This window comes from Falco cherrug, chromosome 3 (assembly GCF_023634085.1).
Source record: "Falco cherrug isolate bFalChe1 chromosome 3, bFalChe1.pri, whole genome shotgun sequence".
In the NCBI taxonomy this organism is placed as follows: Eukaryota; Metazoa; Chordata; class Aves; order Falconiformes; family Falconidae; genus Falco; species Falco cherrug.
In genome coordinates, this window is record NC_073699.1 from 103739127 (window position 1) to 103754640 (window position 15514).

A 15514-nucleotide genomic window follows, 5' to 3' on the forward strand; every position below is an offset into this window, starting at 1 on the left:
CTTACGGCACAAACAGGAGCCCTTTCCATCTACCCTCCAAATGCAATGAGCTCTGCCCCAGAAGAGAGAGACATTGCCCAGGACACGGTTCCGCTACAAAAGGATTTGAGGTGGAAGCAGGAAAGTACCGTGGCCTGCAGAAAATGCACAGGAGTGTTCCCCGGGCTGGATGCAGTTATTCCCCTTCCATGTGCTCGGATCTCAGCCCTGCCTGGGAACTATAGCTACGCTGAGGGTCCCCTTTCCTGGGGGCAGCGGGGACCCCAGCTGGCGGCAGAGCCCACCCCTGCGAGGGGAAGGAGGCAAGGGGGGTGGTGGTGCTGCTGTGTCCTGCTGCCATAGTGCTGCTGCAAACCTGAAGCTGGCAGCGTAGTTACTTCAAGGAGTCTTTGTTGAAGAACAGGATTCCTGCAGCTGACAAGGAGCAAAACTGCAGATTTGGTCAATGGAAAGGCAGTTCAAACATTTTTCTTCTTGTCACTGCTGAAATGCATAGCAAAAGGGGAAATGCCTTTCAGTCTTTCCTCTCCCAAACTCTTCTCTGTTTCCAAAGTTTCCACTTTGCAAATTAGACTTTTCTAAAAAAATATGTACTTGTATTTTTGGCAGTTTGTAGCAAAGAATGGCAGAAAACCCTGGGAGGGAGTGGGCTGGGACAAACTCGGCACGCTCCTGTGGTCACAGGCTAACAGAAACCAGCCAGGTGCTCTCTGTGCGTCACTCCGATTCAGATGCCCGACATTTACTTCCTCACTGGTACTCCCGGCTGCTTTGGTTAAGAGTTTGACGTTTTGTGCATTTCTACTTGTGTCAGGGCAGCAGCTGCCAGCGGGAGCCGACGCCGCTGTCGGAACAGAAAGGCACGCTGATGGCTTGTGCAGCCCCGGACACTCAGGCTGCCGTTACCCCTCCATGCACGACTCCTGGGAACCGCTTCCTTCTCATGGTAACATCTGTGGCTTGGAAATCTTTAAAAATCATTATTCTGAGTGCATTCCTTATCAAATTCTTACTTTTTATCTATGTCGAGAGGCTGTTTGCCGGCAGATTCATAGGACACTTGCCATGATAAACAAACCACAGTTTGCAAGGGAAAACAGTCAGACTTGCTTCTGCTGATCCCCGCATGGTTTGCCTTTCAGGCTGATGGACTATGCCATTGCTTTTGGGTTTTTATCTTTCTGAGGAAATTTTCAGTAGGTTTAGAAGTGGGATGGGATGCTGCAACTGCAGTGAAGCGAGATGAGATGAGCAGGCGCGGAACAGCGCAAGTCTGTGAAACACCACTGTGCCTGGTGCCATTGTGTTCCTTTTTCTGCTCTCCAGGTCCTAGGAGTTTTAATACCCAAATGTGTGCCACCTCCTGGGTGATTCTTGGCTGCAACAAAGTTTTGTTTGATAGTGTGCAAATAGTGTGGTTTCATGCTTGCTTCATGTTACTGGTTTTCCCCCCTTTTTGTTTTTGAGGCTACATTCCCACCTTACTTTATCTCTACAGATTACTGGCTTTGACAGTATCTGTTTTGCTTTTCCCTCCCCAGACGGGTCAGCAGTTTGAAGGTAAGCCAGACATTAGGGAAGCGTTGATGGTATATGGCTGTATACTAGAAGAGAGAAAGCAGAACACACTTCAAACCACTGCTTTTGTTCCTGCCATGCAGTCTGTGTGAGAACTTTTTCAGGTTCTTGCAGTAGCTGCAGCTCAGAGGGGGTTCACGTTGGGTTGGTACAGATTGCCTCGTCCACGCTCGTTGCTGCGGCACTGGGTAACAAGGTGAAGATCTGTTTAACCCAGAGAGGCTGTTCCAGGTCCCTGGCCGAGGGAAGGTCGTGCTCAGGCCCCTGTGGGACCTGTTGCTGCGGCAAGAGATGTGTCAGCGCAGCGGCAAGAGATGTGCTTGCCCTAGCTGTGATGACTTTCCTATCCCAAGTAAGCCAAGGTCCACTGCCCCAGCTCTGCTGCTCACCTTCCCAGCCTTTCTCCAGCTGCTCACCTTGATCACCTGGTGGTCACAGCAACCCCCAGGGCTCCCTACAGCCATGTCTGCCATCGCTTCCTCCCTGTTTCTGAGAAGTGGGTCCAGTAGCACCATACCTGGCCAGCCTACCTAGCATTTGCATCCAGAAATTGTCACGAGCGGAGTCCAGGAAACTCACGGGCTGCTTGCACAGCTTGTTTTGCTGTCCTAGAAGATACCTGCATGTAGAGGAATGAAGCTGGGTTAATTAGCATTGATAATATACAACTGTGGTCTGGCTTCAGGGGTGGTGGGTTGGCTGATATAGACAAGGTGCAGCTGTGGCTGGTTCTGGTAAGACGTTGTGCAGCCAAGAAAGAGAGAGCAGCCAAGGAAGAGAGGGGAGGAAGAAGCAGAGAAGAGGAGAGTGTACCCTGGATGAGGAGAGACTAGGAGAAGGCAGCAGAGGGACTGGCATGAAGAGTATGTTGGTATGAGATGGTAAAAGACCTTGCTGTAGCTTGATAGTTTGGAGAGTGCTGCAACGCCCACATGAGTGAAATTCTATGCAAGGGTAAGGCCTTGCAATTGAGGGGCTTCTGATAGCTGTCTTTAGCTCAGCCACTTCATGCTCTTAGTCAGATAAGCTGTAACAAACTCCACCAGAATGTTATTTTCCATTTGACTTTGAGGTAGAGACTCTGCCAGCAGGTCTCCAGTGTCACACTGCAGCTCCATGCAAAATCCCCTACTATATGGAGATGTACATATGTATGTATATAATTAAGTATGTGTTGAGTGTATGCACTTTGGCATTGATTATTAGTAGTACTCTAAAATGCTAATTCAAGACAGGACAAAAAGTGTTGATCCATTTATTTACATCAAGATACAAAATACCTGACTAGCAGGGCAAAAGTAAAAGCTGCTCTTGGCTCAGCAGATGATCAGCGATGCTTCTAAGTCAGTGGATTCATCTGTGTTACCTAGAAAACAACTTATTTTTCTGCACCCTTTCCTAGCTGACTGTGATACCAATCTTATTCCACAAGACAGCGAATAGTTATGCCAGCATGATAAAATGTGGGCAATCCTTGTCAGGATCCACTGGGATCTTTGTTTACTAAAGGATGTTGGAAAGGGAGACAGGCAAGTTGCAAGAGTGCTTACAAAGCTGAACAGAAAAGCCATTTTCTATTTCTTTTTAAAAGGTCTGGGCCTTTGTAAGTACGGCTTCTAAGTAATTAAAATATTTAAAGATCAGTTTCTCAATCTTCATACACAGTACTTTTTTTTTTTTTTTTTTTTTTTTTTTTTTTTAATGGTCAAGAGCAGTGAAGTCAGGAGAAACACTTGGCTGGAGTAAAAAAATTAATCCTGATGAGAAAACAGCCCAAGAGCCCCACTGGTCAGAACAGTACTGCTGCTATTGCTGCCAGGGGTGCTCAGCTCTGTGCAGGCTTAAAGCCAATTAAACGTCAAACACGTGCCTGACTGGACTTGTGTTTGTGCTGGACTGATCCCTGCACTGGCTCATGCTAGCAAGGACAAAGATGGAAAACCAACCCCGTTTACAGCTATGGGCAGCCTGCTGGCTTCACGACCCAGCTGACAGCGTAAGAAAGATTTTAGATCTGTAATGGCATTGTGCATATTGAGCTAATTGTGTTAGAAGACCAAGTAACCTGAAAACACTGTCTTGTATTCATATATTTGGCATCTTCCACTTTGAAGAACTTCAGATACTTAGCCCAACAATGCGAGTCTGTCACAAATAACAAGCAGCCTCTGAAAATTTGCTCATTTTCCCCTGGTCAGCTGCAGCCAGGACCCCCTGGTGCGGGTGGGTGAGAGCTTCCCCCAGAGCCCTCTCCCCCAGCTCCCCGCACAGCTAAGGCGAGGAGCACCCTTCCACGGGCTGGGTGCCTGCAGGAGGCACATCGGCAGCCGGGTGTCACAGACACAGACACAAGCACAGGCATCACGGAAGGACTGAGCTCTGTAACTCCTGCTCACTCTCCAAAATTACTCTTTGGCTTTAAGGCTAAGGTATACATGAAGAAAGCCATTTCCTTACGAAATGTATGTACGAACACAGGAGGTGCGGAATCAACAGGAACAAAAATGAAGAGAGCTTTGCCATTCCTGTTTCTTCCTCCAGCATTTAAGCTTCCTCCTGTTTTGAAGGTGAGGAGCTGGCTGCTGCTCACGACCCCCTGACCAATGAGCCAGTCGGCAATCCTGCAAGGGTAGCCCTTGTGTTACCCTTCATGGGAGACGATCTGGAATTAGGGACTGCCACTTCTCGTCCTCTAGAAATGGTTATGGTTATCTAGATTCATGTCTTCTGCAGTCCTCTGTAGAATTTTTTTAGCATTTATTCAAATAAAAGGATTTTTGAGCTTTGCCCTAAATAATGAGGGGCGGGTTGGTCCCACTGTGGCAGCACTTAACACACCACAAACCCGAGCTTGCCAGGTGACCGCAGAGCAGGTGGCCCTGGCGCTTTCATGGGCAGTCTAGTGGCCCGCTGCGGGACAGAACCTATTGAGCATTATTCAACTCCTGGCCAGAGCTGTTACATGAACCCTGTATTATATGCAGCCGCGTCTTTTACAACTGTGTCTGGAGTTAATCTACACGGCACGCTTCAGGCTTGTGTGGAAGCCCAGACACAAAGGTGGTGATGGGAGGTGGGTGGCTGAGGGAAAAATTGTGGCATTTCAAAGTGTGTAAGAGAGACCACGCTGGGCACAGTGGTTCTGTTGACCAACAGAACAGCCTTCTGTGAATCAAAGCCAGGCCTACTGGGGAGCTGTACAGAGTCCCCTGCTCAGGGACAATAATGGCATCTGGGCCTCTTTTGAGGAGTCCAGTGCTTTCTGTGGGTTTTGTGGGAGTCTGCTCAGCCCAAGGTTTGAAATCCCACCCTGAAGAGATGTGCCTCATTTTCAGGACACGGGCAGAAATAGCTGATTGAAATGCCTTGTGATGAGTCAACACAAAAGGCAGGATGAGCAATCAGCCTTTGCAGGCCCTCGGACCCTTCTTACCCAACAGGCAGGCAGGTCAGCACCTGAAGTGATGAGCAGGACAGAGCCTGCGTAGGCAGTGGCTGCTGCCAGAGTCCAGCCCGGCAAAGGGGATGCAGGGGGGCTGGCGGGTCGGAGAGTGTTAAAAGCCCGAGTGCCTGTGTGCATACAACAGAGCAGCAGCAGGGGTCCAGCACGAGACTTAGGAAGTGGGAAAACTGAAGTGAGCAGGAAAGACTTGGAGACACTGCTCCAGACCATGCTCTCCTTGACCTGTGTTGTTTTGCCATGGTCCTGCTCGGGGAAAAGGGCTACAGGGCTGCCCTCCCTGCCTGCAGTTATGTAGAGTGGGCTTACCAAATTATATATTGTATGTTACGTACGTGGTTTGGTGGATAAACAAGCTTCCCCCAGTGAACTTCACTGAGTCCCACGCAGAGCAAAAGGACATTGTCTTCTCAAAGGGTTAGTGATTTGCTTTTAGCTTAGGGAAACTAAGGGAAACTGCTGACTGGCTACACAGCCTGCCCAGAAAGCTTTTAAACACTTTTGACTGTGCCAAAGGGATGTGAGCATTTCCAGAGAGGTGAAAGCTGTCAGTTATGAAGGGAAAAGTGCAAAAAGCATTAGAATTACCTCCCAAACTTTATCATACCTCAGTAATCTCTGGGAGGAGGAAGAGAATGTGAGTGGACCCACCCCATGGGTATAAAAATAGTCTGTTCTGCCGGTGGAGGAGGGGAAACGCAAGAGGGCTCAGTCACGGACCATGTGGGTTAGGTAAGAGGCTGGTCCCCAGTGTTGTCAGCTGGTGAGAAGGAGAAAAAGAGAGACCTTTCAGATTTCTTCTGAGTGGAGGCAGATAAAGCGTGTTTTTCTTTAGTTATGGCACCTGCAAGACTTTGCCTGTGTTGCCTTTCTTAGATCTTGCAAATAAATCCTCCGTTTGTTTTAGCTGGCTGGAATTACAGGGGATTTGAATCTGGTGCCCTGGGAGCCCTCTGCCCCCAGGGGATGGCAAGCCCTTCCACTGCAACCCAGGCCACGCTGCAGAGCACCCACCTGAGGGTCTCTAGCTGACCTGGATCGGCCCGTCCAGGAGCCGGTAACACAGGCATCTGAGTGACAAAAAGAAAGTCTCTCTCCATGGAGACTATCTCCATGTTTTACACAGAAGAAATTAAACGCTGAGCCTGCTGATGGAGGGAGGCAAGCACCTTTGGGCCAGCTGTCATAACTCATGGTGGAGCTCAAACCCTCCTGCTTTAAGTACATCTCATGCTGCTCTAGGCTTTTTATCATCTAGGATATTGATACCCCTTCTTCTGATGGGGAATCAGGAAGACCAGTCCTTTAGCCCAGACAATCCTCAACATGAAGTTCCCTGGCACTAATTATCTCACTGATGGTTGTTCAAGCAACTGTACCAACCACTTTGGGACTGGTTTGTACCTGCTAGCAAACAGGACTTTGATAGCTGGATCAAGCTTAGAAATAAATCCGGAGTCTGCTAGCTAGATGTGAAACGTTGCTTCTTCAAGGAGAAGTTCCTAAGCATCCAGGTAGGATGAGAACTCCAGAGATCTGTGAGGAAGCTGAACAAATTATAAGTCTGGAGGGCTTTCATATCAGCTGCTTCAAACACATTCCTGGTATTGAAAACATGATCAGAACTAGAGTCCCCACAGTCAGCCCTGGGTGCTGTGCTTTGAGGAAATGTTCTTTCTAATCATCACTACACTGCTTCTCCTTTGCTGGCATTGAATCCAATTGGATTTGCTCAGCTGAAATAAGCCCAACTTCACAACAATCTCACATTTTTTTCACCTTTCTTGAATGTTTTTTTATTGGCCATGAATCTGCTGCTGCCGCCTGTGACCTTTACAATTTTTCTGAGATTCCAGCGAGGCGAGGTGAGGTGTGTGCTCTTAGACCTTATACTCACAAATACAGGACTGGTTGGGGGCAGCCTTGGCTGCAGGGACTGTGAGATGGTGGCGTTCAGGATGCTGCATGGAAGAAGCAGGGCAATAAGTAGGATTGCAACCCTGGACTTCAGGAGAGTTAACTTGGCCTCTTCAAGGACCTACTCAGAGGAATCTCATGGGTTAGGGCTCTATAAGGTAGGGGGCCTAAGAGAGCTGGCTGATGCTGAAGCATTACTTCCTCCAAGCTCAAGACCCCCACGAGCAGGAAATAAGCAAAGGGGGCAAGGCTTAAGCAAACCTGACACCCACAAATCCATGGGCCCGATGGGATGCACCCCCAGGTGCTAAGGGAGCTGGCAGGTGTTATTGCTAACCCACTCCCATCATCTCTGAAAGGCTGTGCCGGAGAGGAGAGGTGCCTCAGGACTGGAGGAAAGCCAGTGTCACCCCAGTCTTCAAAAAGGACAAGAAGGGGGACCCAGTAAACTACAGGTTGGTCAGCCTCACCTCCCTCCCTGGCAAGGTGATGGAACAGCTCATCCTGGAGGTCATCTCAAAATATGTGGAGGATAAGAAGGTCATCAGGAACAGTAAACATGGATTCACCAAGGGGAAATCTGTAGAGGAGTGAAGGCAGTGGGTTGATGAGCACTGATAACATGCAGCTGTGGCCTTGCCTCCAAGGCAGTGGGTTGATGGACATGGATGATGTGCAGCTGTAGCTTGTTCCTGCTAAGTAGTTAAATAGCCCTGAGGAGTGTGGGAGAAGGGTTGGATGGGGGAAGTGGTGTGGTCTGACCTCTGGAGGAAGGACAAACAGCATGGACAGTAGAATCTGACTGATGGTAAAGCCTTGTTGCAGCCTGATAGGTTGCTTGTGCTGCAACAGTGGGTGTCCTGTGTAAGGCTGACTGAGTTGGGCTCTGACTGCAACAACTGGCAGCCCAACGTAGCCAAGGCAAGGGGGAGAACCTGTGCCCTGTAACAGACATGGTGAGAGGTGAGCCCTTGCAACTAATTGATATGGGTGTATTCTGAGACTTGTTTTACATCTTAACTCCAATTGAACTGAAATCATGCCTGGCCAACCTGACAGCTTTCTGTGATGGAATGACTGGCTGGGTAGGCGAGGGGAGAGCAGTGGGGGTTGTTGTCTACCTTGACCTCAGCAAGGCTTTTGGCATTGTCTCCCACAACACCCTCCCCAGTAAGCTCAGGAAGGGCGGGTCAGATGAGCGGACAGTGAGGTGGTTTGACAGCTGGCTGAACGGTGGAGCTCAGAGGGCTGCGATCAGCGGCGCAGAGCCTGGCCGGAGGCCCGTGGCTGGTGGCGTTCCCCAGGGTCCGTGCTGGTCCAGCCCGTGCAGCTTACCGGCGATCAGGCTGAGGTGCAGACCGGCCCCTGGCACGTTTGCTGGTGGTACCGAACCGAGGAGCGGCTGGTGGCCCAGCAGGCTGGGGGGTCGGCAGAGGAGCCCCATGGAGTCCAACCACGGTCGGTGTCGGGTCCTGCCCCTGGGCAGGGCCAGCCCCACGCACCAGCACGGGCTGGGCTGGCCTGCTGGGGGGCAGCTCTGCGGGGAAGGGCCTGGCAGTGCTGGGGGGGGGCAGCACGTTGCCCCTGGGCCAGCAGCGTGACCTGGTGGCCAGGGGGCCAGTGGGACCCTGCGGGGTGTAAGGAGGAGCATGGCCAGCAGGTCGAGGGAGGGGATGCTGCCCCTCTGCTCTGCCCTGGTGAGGCACATCTGGAGGGCTGGGTCCAGTGCTGGGTGCCCCAGTTCAGGAGAGAGGGAACCACTGGTGAGGGTCCAGCGAAGGCTGTGAAGGTGATGAGGGGTTGGAGCATCTTCCTGAGAGGGAAGGGCTGAGGGAGCTGGGGCTGTTCAGCCTGGAGAAGAGGAGGCTGAGGGGATCCCATCAATGCCTACAAATACCTGAGGGGCAGGTGTCAGGAGGACAGGGCCAGGCTTTTTCAAGTGGTGTCCAGCAACAGGACAAGGGGCAATGGCCACAAACTGCAACACAAGAAGTTCCACTGGAACGTGAGGAAGAACTTCTTTCCCTTGAGGGTGCCAGAGCACTGAACAGGCTGCCAGAAAGGCTGTGGAGGCTCCTTCTCTGGAGACATTCAAACTTGCCTGGATGCAGCTCTGTGCAGCCCTAGCAGGGGCTGGACTGGGTGGTCTCCAGACACCTGTGTCCCTTCCAACCCTGACTAGTCTGGGATTCTGTGATTTGGACCTCTCTAGCTAAACCATGGTATGTGGCAAACTCTCAGGATAAGATAACATGAAGACCATAGAGCAGTTGTAGACTATCACCTAAATCTGTCTCTTAATCTGTCTTCTTTCAAGCAATACTTACAATATGAAGAAATTCTATGTACCTAAATTATTTAGAATTTCCTTTGATGGATTGACAGAGGCAATCCAGTCTTTTTCCAGCCCCTTTATTTCTAGTCAAGACCAGCCACCAAGTTACCTCCTTGCTGTTCTGTCAGTCCGCCTGTGTACCTCTCCCATGCAACACTAACTTACCCGCTCGCAAAGCAGAAGGTAAACTTTTCTGTCTGCTTTAGCAGTAAGTCAAGACAAGCCATCGGAAAGGTTGTGTAATGGAATTATCTCTTAAGCTTTTTTGATATTGTGATTTGGGGTTATATGTCAGCTTGGGGAAAGGGAGCAGCACCACAACCATTTTTTTCACTTGCTCAGCTGAAACCTCTCATTTCCAAGAGTAAGCCTGCCAGTCACCTGTGGTGGGCACAGGCTGAGCTGTCTAGGGGGACTGCTATGCTTCCGCACTAAGTGGTCTTTATTTGTTTGCCTCCCCCACCCCTGCAATATTTCATTAAACCTCTGAATCCATAGAAGAGGAGGGAGGGATTGTTCAGGGTGTAACATAGCTAAAGCACATTAACTGTAAATTTAAATGTCTGTTCTCTTGTGCAGAAGGCAAAGAAGTTTCAATGCTAGAAATATTCAGTTGGAAGCATTATGTTTTTAAAAGGAACTTAGGACTTTTTGAGATTGACCATGAACACTCATAGCACCATATTTTATGAAACTGTTAATTGTTTTGGACTCTGAGCTATTACCTTTCAAATGAATGGGAAAATTCCTTTACATGTGAGTAGCATAAAATCAAGTATTTAAATATAGAACAATTATTTCAAGTAGATATGCTGCATGCTAACTGGAAAATTGAGGCTGTAGTTTATTTCAAAGAACTCCACAAATATTGGGCTGGGACTGGCCAACATCAGCCCAGCTTCTTGGAATTAGCTGAAACGTGTTGACTTTACCCCTGGCCAAGGACTAGGCTTATTATCTGTTCAGTTAGGTAACTAAAAAACCTCCACTTAGCTACTTTGTGTGACTAGATTTAATGTTAGTAATTATGTAACAATTATTAATACAATATTAAATATTAATTAATAATTAGTAAGAGTTAATCTTATAGATTAGTCTGTGTTTCTGTTAAACATCAACTATTTTATGCTTTATTTTATCTTGCCTCCTGTCAAATAAGCAGCACGCCATGCTGAGCTGAGATGGGGGAGTCCCCCTGCAATGTTACCTTTCCTTAAACGCTACACCCTAACTACTGTGGCTATGTAAATAAACACATACATGAATTGCACTTATTCTAAGAATTCACTAAACGTTATTTCTGAACAAGGAAAAATACTTAAAATGTAATTTGTACATAATTTAGAAGGAAGCTATATGATACTGGCTTATTGCTTTCTCAGAATACTTGCTTGATGGAAACACCATCTTCAGTGGAATATAGCAGAAAGGCTGAATAGGTTTGTAACAATCTGCACATGTAAACATTTGTCACACAGATAATATGGGACATCAAGCACTATAGGAAACTTATTTGCTGATACTTAACTTAAGGACAAAATACAGGTGAGAAAAATATCGCTCATTCTTTGAATATATTCTCCAGGTCAATAAAGTTCAAAATAATGCAGAAATGTTGAAGTTCTAGTAGATTTTTATTAGCCCTACTGTGTGAACTGAATATTACTCCTACCGAGCTATTTGCCTTCCTTTGATGCTGGTAGACATACACCTGTGTACCTTCAGAACAACCTAGGGAAACCTGGTCCAAACTTGCAGGGGTGTTTGACATAAAAAGGCAATGACTAGCGCCATCTAACATGTTGTTATAACTGTTTTTTAATTCCCCTTCTAAAAATAGGGAACATCTGAAAAATGGAAATATCAGAATTGTATGTGCAGTGTTGGCAAAGGCAGTGGAGTCTTTTTTTCTAACATTTTCTTGTTTGCATTTCCAGACTTAAAAATTACAAAAAGTAGAGTATATTGTGTTTCCCAATGGAAATCTCAAAATAGAAATATTTGCATCTACTGAGGAACTGATTTCCTGCATTAATGCACACATTTTACAATTAAAATATTTTTGACCAAGTATAATCTTTCTAGATATGCTTCTTTCAAATTTGGCTAAAGTGCTTCTAACAAACTAAACTGAAAATTTGCTGATGATATTTGAAATTCAGAAATAAAAGATTATTTCTAAAATTAATTTGATTAATTTTGAGTGTGAATTAGTGCCTGAGATAATGGACTTGGAAAGATTCCTTATTCTTTTCTGGTTACTTCTACTTCTTAGTTTATCTGAATTATTCTTTCCTACCACATGACCTGGATTTTTTAAGATCTAGCTTACTTTTAGCCAAATAAGTCACATATTTTAAGAGTAATATTAAATGTATTTTTGTAGGTAAAACCATCTTGATATACGTTGTTTTGTTTAGTAAAGACGGCGATCTTGCTTCAGCAACAAGTAATCGTGTTACATTTTTTCCTCTAGAAATCTTTAAATTATGCTCATATTTAAAGTATTAATATAGAATATGAGGTAATTTCATTAAGTATCCAAACGAATATGACTGATTTAGGGATAAATACCAAGGACAAGTTAATTCACCCTAAATACTCTGGCATATGACATGATCTATTGGTTTTGTTAATACCACTGAATGAAGACCCAGGCTAGAGAATGGCACACATTCATATTACTGTTATTAATGTGTCCAATTTTAGCACAGATATTAACAGCCTTTGTTTACATTCCAAATGAGAGCTTGGGTTTTAAAGGGTTCTCCAGAAAATCTGGTGGCACCTAGCTATGACGGTGTCTCACAGCAGAGAGTGAAAACAGCAAGTTGTGATCAAAAAGTTTTATTAGGGTGAATGAGAGCATAGCCTCCCTGGAAAGAGCTTCTTTCTCCATTATTTTATTTTACAATGGGATTCAGTTTTTTTGACTGTCATTCTTTCAATTTCTCCAGCACTGATGCTGCAATGTGCTTTAAGCTGTAAAAACAACTAGACTTCTGGAATATGGTTACTTTTTGTATAACTTCTGCATGCCTGGCGTTGTGCTTTACCTTTCCATTGTGCTTTGTTTCTTGACTTCCTTTTCTGCTTCTAGAAGAGAAGGTCCTCCGTTCATGATGATAACTTCCTTGAAAATCTGTTGCAGTCAGTAAGAGGCTTCCTAGACTTTGGCAGAATTTGGGGGTGATCTAAGGGAACAGGCTGTGCCAGCTTGATCCCCAGACTCTGAGCACAGTAGACATCCTGCTATTGTAATGGGATTTGAGTGAAAAGTACTTTAGCTCTTAATGCATAATTTTGTTTGAACTAAAAAGAATTCAGGAGTTGGAACTGTACCGTGTTGTTACTCAGGAAGGATGGATTAGGGAAGGCTTGCTGCAGGAAGCAGAGGAGTGGGGCACCAGTGGGAGACCGATGCGTAGTGCCTTTGGAAACTCTTCCCAGGTCTTCTGTTTCTCCAGAATCATGGCAACTCTACAGCAATCAATTAAACACCTTTTTCTGAAACATTAAACATATGGACTATGCAAAGGGAGAACTTGTAACTTCTGCTTGTTGGGAAGAGATTTTGTAAAGTAATTACATTAATCTTTTAACTTCTAGAATGGGCCAATGAAAATATTTATCAGGCAGTTTTGAAAATGGTCACTGAGACTGGTATGTGCTGCAGCATCTGCTTCAAAAGCAAGGAGAATTTTGCTACCATCACATTAATGTGAGTTGATGTAGAAAAGGTACTGAAGAGTGCAAGAGAAGATGCATTGGCTGAAAATCTCTGTAAAAGACAGAGCTCTACTCTTGCACCTCCCCAGAAAAGCCATCTAGGTCAGTGACTCATCTGGGGTCTTACTCCAGGACCTGGAAGGCAGCTATAGGATTTTGTTCTCCTGACTCTTCTATAGACTCTGAGGAGCCCTCCTGCCAACCCAGCTGTTGGCTGCACACTTGTGAGTAGGTGCTCATTCTGCTCAGAGGGAGCTAATGGGAAAGAGCTGAAGCTGCAAAACTTGCCCAAAGGAGATGATGGAGCCAAGGCACTCACAGGTCACTGGGGGCTGCCAAGGCACTCTCTTGTTGCTGTTGTTGCTTCCTCCAGAACTGAACTGTCCAACAGTGTAAGCAGAAATATTACTTAATCTGTTACTGTTAAATGTTACTTAAAGGGCATAACTTACTAAACAGATATTGAACTCTCATATGACAACAAAGCTTACACATGATTAAAACACAACCACCAAATTTCTTGGTGTGTCCTTGTTGCAGAAGTATTTGTCTTGAAATACATTTCCAAGGCAGATGACTAATCCCGCGGAATGCAGTTGACCCAAAATGTTACTTTTATCTAAGAAAAACTAACTGATCTTTTTACTCTTCTTTACATTGTATGTTTCTTTCTTCCCTCATGCTGTTCTCAAACTCACTTATTTTTATATTGCGAAATTGTTGTTGACTTATGGGAAAAATGGATATATACATTGCTCCTCCCTCTTAACCTTGTCCATTTTTGTTCTTTCAAGTCCTCTTCTTAAATTAATTTTGCATCTTGCTACCTTATTTTTCACAAGGTGAGAAATTTGAAGTCTAGTCACAGATTTGTCTTTGGAAGGTCTTAAGGATGTGCTGGAAGCTAACAGATCTAACTTTCAATGCGTGCAATTTAATGCTAGTCCCACAATGTGAAAAAGAAACCTCCTTTCCCAAGGAAGCGCTAACTCCACCTCACTTAAATAGGACCCGAGTTTGCTGAGTACACTGCATGATTTGACAGCTGGAGATCTGACAAACAGCTAACTTTTACAACAAAAGCTGTTATGTAGGTATAGTTAATCTGCATGCTTTATAATGAAGCTCTCATTTGTACTACTGTGATAGAAAGCACAGGCTGGTTTCAAAAGCTGTCTGGACATGATCCTGGGGAACTGGCTCTGGGTGACCCTGCCTGAGCAGGTGGGGCTGGATCAGATGGGCTCCAGAGGTCCCTTCCCACCTCACCCATTCCCTGCTTCTGTGAGAAACTGGAGGTACTCCACAGTTTTGCTCCTGTGTTTGGCCATAAAAGACCCTTTCACAAGACTTAATCTTTCACTTAGTCTTTTTAACATACCCATTGTTTGAAACACTCAGCAATTATTTGGTGATGCTCTGTTGCAACAGAAGTTTAATGTTGTTGATTATGTGGGAGCCATTGGGCGTTTCCATTTGGGCAGAGCCATAGTTAATTATTTTGCTTCATGAACTATTAGACAGCAGCTGATTATTTTAAATGCTACACTTTTAACTACTGAGATATATCCCTCCTTGTGTAATAACAATTAATATTGTTATAACAGTAACAACAATTTTTTTATGTTGTGGTCACATATCTACTATGAATAATTTATCTTTCATAGATGGCTGCCCTTTTCTCCATTTAAATTGAGCCTTGACTTGCCTACACCCTTGCTGCACATACAACGGTGCAAAAAAGCACCTGGCTGATGAAATTGTATCAAATAAATTTTTAAGGTGAGAAGGTTATCACTCAAAAAAACCTTAAAACTAAGTATGTTTAAATGTACTTAGTGTTGGCTACAAAGGTAAATAACTTTTGTGGCCGTTACTGTAAAAAAAACCCAGAAATTTTTCCTGCCGATGTGGATATTTTATTAGTATAGTTTTTTGACCAGATACCAGTCACTCTATGGCTGTGGCCTGGACAGACTTTGGTGGGAGTTGGCCAACATGTTGATGCACATTGAGCTATAGGTAGACAAACAATGAAACTGTACGGCTACCAAGGCCAGCGGCAGAACTCCCCTTGGCCTCCATGTGATAAGCACTTCCTTCACATGAACACTTACAGAAGCTCTAGTTAAAGCACCTAGTTGATGAACCCTTTGGAGATGGCCTGAGCAAAGCCAGGACAACCTCATGGGTAAGAGAAAGGTGACAAGCCATCCCAGGGTGATGGCAGGGAACAGGTCCTGGTGTGCTGAGATGGGATCCAGCATGGCCTCACGCACCTCCACTGTGGTGTGTGTCCCACCCAGAGTGACCACGCTGCCCATGTGGATGGTTGTCTTGGTCCATGTGGTCTGGCTGCCACCTGCCAGCACAGAGGTCAATTCCCTTTCCATCTGGTGTTCGTGAGGAGCCACCTCCAACCACCGCTGGAGTAAGAAGTGTGTTTGCTGCTTAACATGGAGACACTAGGTAGACATGGCTCAAGGGATGGCCTA